Raw genomic sequence first — 5332 nt, forward strand, 5'->3', positions numbered from 1 at the left:
GTTCGGGGGTGCAGGGTGAAGGGCGCAGCTGGGGAGTAGTGCTGGTGTTGGGTGGAGGGGAATTTGCTGTGGGAGATAAATGAATGGGTGGGGGGTCCCCAGCTGGTGAGGGAGGATACCGCACCTTCCTTCTGTCCCAGAGAACTGGGGAGGTGGTCACTGTCCCTCCTCTTTGGAGTCCCTAAACTCTGGAGGTTGGCCATACTGGCTTTGGGCTGAGGGATGGCAATCACCAGGCGTCCCTGTTCCCTCTTCAAGCCTCAGCACCAATGTCATTACGGGTGGGAAGTCACACTGTGGTGAAATGGATCAGGCCAGGGTTCCCTTGGCACCTCTCCATGATTTCCAGAGAGCAGGCCCACTCCTGGGGATCCCTCAGGCCTGCCGAAGCCTCTGGGGCCGCTGGAGAAAGGACCACTGTGCCTGTCCCCTCCTTGGCCACCTGGGGCACAGCGCACGTTCTTTTCACCTCAACCCCTGACCCATGACCTTGTACCTGCACAAAACAGACATTGCATTAATGTTTGCTGAGTGAAGGGTCCAATGCTGGGGCGGGAGAGGGAGCAGAGGGCCAGGACTGAGAGGGGACTCCCTGTTGGTGTCACTTCTGGCCAGCGGGGACTAGTCTGCTTCTCTGTAGGAGATGGGGGAAGGATGTTTGAGATAAAGATCTGCCGGTCACAGTGGGGCATCTCTGACCTACAAAGTGCATCTCTGCAGGCAGGCGGCTCAACCACCCTCACATCCTGCACGGGTCTCAGGAGGGGAGCTGGGGTGTGTGTGAAGGGGCAGGTAGTCACACAGAGACTTGGGGACAAGCAAATGGGAGAGAACAAGGAGGCGAGAGCCAGAGACAAATCCCAGTGGTAGAGGGTGGGAGGCAGGGAAACAGGAAGGAAGACCGGAACAGGATGGCGGAAGCTTTCTTTTTCCCATTTCTCATCCTCCAGACTGACAAAACCGAATCTTCCTGTTCCTAGTGCATGCTAAAGTGACTCTTTCAGGAGTGACTTCCTGGGCCACCAATCAGGCCCCCTTCCTCTTAGAGTGAGACCATGAACTTCTTAGTTTGTTGATTCCCCCGTGGGCTCCAGGGCAAGGCTGAGCAAGGCCACTCAGGCTCACATCCTCTGTCCTCAAGTGTCAGATCCTTGGAGTGGGCAGGGTGGGGGCTGGGCACTCTGTGAGGGAGTGCGGCCCAGTGTGTATGGGGGATCAGATTTTGGGGGGGCTCAAAACCTGCCTGCTGCTCATCTTGTGACTCTTCCACTCACCTCAGTTTGCCCAGTGTAAACCAAGGATAATAAGAGAGGCTTCCCAGGGAGTTGTTGTGAGGTTTAAATGAGATGATCCAAGCAGGGTGCCAAGCCCCGGGCAACATAAGACCTCCATAGATATGCATTATTGTTCTTCTTCTTTTTTTTTTTTTTTGGAGGTACTGGGATTGAACTCAGGGGCACTTGGCCACTGAGCCACATCCCCAGCCCTACTTTGTGAGACAGGGTCTCACTGAGTGGCTCAGTTTTAGCACCTCATGTTTGCTGAGGCTGGCTTTGAACTCGTGATCCTCTTGCTCCAACCTCCCAGGCCAGTGGGATTTCAGGCATGTGCCACTGCACTCAGCTTCTATGTTCTATTGTTACGTGGGGTTCCCTGAATGGATGCTGAGACAGACAATAGGCAAACATTTCACTTCTGCATACCTGTCCCCTTCTGCATACCTGTCCCCTTATGATCCTGGCTCAGGATGGTGATGGTTTCTAAGCTGAACCTGGTGGGATAGCAACGGCTCCCAATGACCAGCTTCCTCCTTGGCTTTTGAAGATGTTCCCATTCTCTGAAGGAGGTGTTAATGTCCATTGTACAGATGAGGAAACTAAAATTGAGAAAAGATAGGTGGTTTGCCCAGGGCCACATGGAGGATCTGACCAACTGGAGAAGCGGGAACCTGGTGTGTTCAGGGAAGCCCCCTTCAATTCCGGCTCTGGGAAGAGAGCTAGGTGGTGTGGAGGGGCTTGGGACAGGGGAAGACAGGGAACAGCCTCAGTTCCTTCCTCACAACCCTCATTACTTGTCCCACTTATTGCTTCTTGCTGGTTTTGAACAGCAGGGACCAGCTCTTAATGCCACAATCTCCTGTCTGCTTGAAGGGAAAATTGGACTAAAATGGCCCGGTGCTTTCATCCTAACAGTGTGGAAGGGGGGAGCAATGCACGGCACAATGAGCAGAAGGGGAGGGAAAAAGCAGCTTCTGAATCAAGGAATGTTGGCCTGGAAGGGCCTCAGAGGCTGCTGTCCACGCCAGGCAGACCCGTGGAGAGGAGTGGAGGCCAGAGGTCCAGCTGGGCCCCAGGCCTCTCATCTGCAAGATGCAGGCTAGATGCTAGAAAATCTGCCCAGGACCACTAGAAGTTTTTCCCCGGAGAAAAGTAGAAATCATTATTTCGGCCAGGTCAGGACTGACTGACGGAATGAAGTGGCCTTTCAAGATGTTGGAGGAGGCCTAGAGGAAGGGCTCAGATGAGCATTTGGGGCCTGCTGACAAATAGATGGGTCTGAAAACCATCAGAGAGAGGGTAGAGGAGAATGTTGCTCAATTCGGTGGCCGTAGGGGGTGAGGGGACAACAGAGCTCCCTAGGGGGACATCTCCAACTACTCAGTGTCCTTCCACAGGAACTGGGCTCAGTCCCCAGTCTAGGGGCTGCCTAGGACTTACTAATACAACTTCCCCATCTTAAGGACAGCCCCTATTGAGTGGGAGGCAGAGGGGGAGAGGCCGAGGGCAGCCGGGAGGGGCTGGAGTAGGAGGAGGGAGGGTTATGAGGCCAGTCGGCAGGCCCAGTGACCAGAAGGCCATGGGACCTCCCAGCACAGCAAGGGATCCACTGAGAGAAAAGTCCAAATCCCAGAAGCCCAGTTAGGCCTGCCATCACTCTGCCCCCTCCCAGGTAGGCTGGGGTCTCCAAGCCGTCCTGGAAGGGACGGGTGGCACCCTATGGCCCCAAAGCCCAAGGGAGGTTCTTCTTGTCTTCCTGGGATGCTGAAGCTGACTCTGCAGCTCCTGCCCTCTCCCAAGACATCTGTCATTGGGTCCTACCTCTGCCCACCTTCCTCCTTTCCTCTCTTCCTCCCACATTCAGAGCTGGAGGATGAGCTCACCACAGGCTGGAGTGTGTCACCATTTCTTAGACCTCCTCCCGGGACTCTTTTTTTTCAGGGTGCCAAGAGATACAAGCTGGATCCTCTTTGTGCGCTGAGGTGCAGACCTTCTGAATGGGGGTATTCGATGCCTGGGCTTGGCAGTTAGACTGCTAGTGGGAGGCTCAGGCCGGGAGTAGACTGTAGTGACAAAGTCCACCAACATTGGCCCAGAAGGGCACAGGATGGGGGAGAGTGGGTGGCTCTGTGCCCCATCCCACCACAGCAAAGATCAGCACCCACAGCCATGCCCATGATTGATAGAGACAGTTAGCATCCTGATAGTCAGATGCTGATAACAGAATCTGGTAGGGGGTCTGGTTTAGGCAAGGGGGCTCTGAACAGTGGCTGAATCACCCTTGCAGCTGGTGGGCCTGGAATATGGACAGCTTGCCGGGTCTCTCTGCCTTCCTGACTCCTCCAGGAGTCTGTGCTTGCCTGCAGCACAGAGGTCCTGTAGAGCTGAGAGAGGAGGCCCTCAGGGATCCTGACATTGACATCCCTGGTTCCCTAGACCAATGCACGAATCTTGGGTCTTCAAGGCAGAGGGTGAACTCCTGCCTAGAGAGAAAATGAGGCCCTGGCTTCCATTATAGCAACCTCACCAGGTAGCACCCCCCGAACTATTACTTCCTGTGCCGGAACAGAGTTCTACCAAGTTCTACCAAGGGAGGCCGACAGTAAGCATGAAGGAAGCCAAGGGCTTTAAACTTCAGAAAATGTGCTGTCCAGTGTGGCTTCTAACCATCTTTAGCAGCAGGGCTAGAATCTTACTCAGAAGCTTAATAGCTACAACAGATCAAAGTGGAGTCGGTCTGATTGCAGTGTGGGGGTGGTGGGCCTGGGGCCCACTAATTGGCCCCATCCTCCCTGTCCACCCATGTCAGCCACTGGCATATCCTTGATTAACCCCTGGGGCTCTGACTAGCATGGTTTGAAAAAACATCCAGGGCCTTCACTCTCTGCCTCCTCTGTTTGGCCTTCCTGTTGTACAGACCCGCACACAGAGACTGGAGAAGGAGGAGTTGCTTCCACAGGGCGCCTGTGGCACAGCCAGGAACCTAAACCCAGTTTTCTGTATCCAGGCCTGGTTTCTCCCAGCTGCCTGATAGAACTCCATCTTCCTGCCTGCTGATTGGATTCCAACAGCTCTGTTTTAAAGAATAATTTTATTGTCCTCATTATGTATTTCAATATTCTAAACCACCTTCCATCTGCTTTGGAAGCAGGCAGAGGAAATGGTGAAAGTGCAGTGTAAACTCATCGGGCTCCCCTTCGCTCGACTCTGGCCTCTGCTCTCCTGTGGGAGGAAATACAAGAGGGCGAATCTGGCCCCCTGTTTTGACAAGGTCACTGTTAGGGTGAGGGGCCGGGGACAGAGGAAGGTAGTAAGGCATCCACTCTGGGAGCTGCAGCAGGGTTGGGAGGAGAGCTGGCAAGCCTCAAGGGTCATGTGGGGGTGGGGCATTCTGGCCAGCTGCGGGGGTGCGAGCAGGTGATCTTCATTTCCTGTCTCCCAGCCCGAGTCCTTTAAGAAGACAGACTGTCACATTATGGTTGTGAACGTCAGCAAGTTTGCTAACTTCTCTGTGTCTCAGTTTCTTCATGTGCAACATGATGATAAAACACTTAGCTGATGATGATGTCCGGATCACAACACCCCTCAGGTGGAGAGTCTACTATGGTGTGAGGGCACTGCCCAGCGCCCTCCTTGCCTAAAGGTGAGTCCTTGAAAACCTGATTAAATAGGGTGTCCTATTGCAGAGGAAAGGTGTCTGGCCCAGAAAGCAAGAGACTTGGAAGTGGGATCCTCATTCTGCCACCAAGGACTTTGGGCAGGTCTGCATCTTGTCTGAGCCTCAGTTTTTGCATCTGTAAAGTGGGCAGCATTCCACCAAACACAGCTTGCTGTTGTGTGTGCTAGATGAAGTAGATGCATATCATGTTTATTCCTTTCCCTGGTATATAAGATTCAGGGAATGTTAGTTTCCCTCCCTAAGAGGAGTGGCAGGAAGTCCCTGGGTAAAGCATCATGATCAACTCCTCCTTCGAGTTTGGGGAGAATTTGGAGGTTGCAGCACCTGCAGCTACTGGAGATGGAAGCAGTTGGAGAAGGCAGGCTTAAAGGAAGAG

Source organism: Urocitellus parryii, chromosome 3 (genome assembly GCF_045843805.1).
Source record: "Urocitellus parryii isolate mUroPar1 chromosome 3, mUroPar1.hap1, whole genome shotgun sequence".
In the NCBI taxonomy this organism is placed as follows: Eukaryota; Metazoa; Chordata; class Mammalia; order Rodentia; family Sciuridae; genus Urocitellus; species Urocitellus parryii.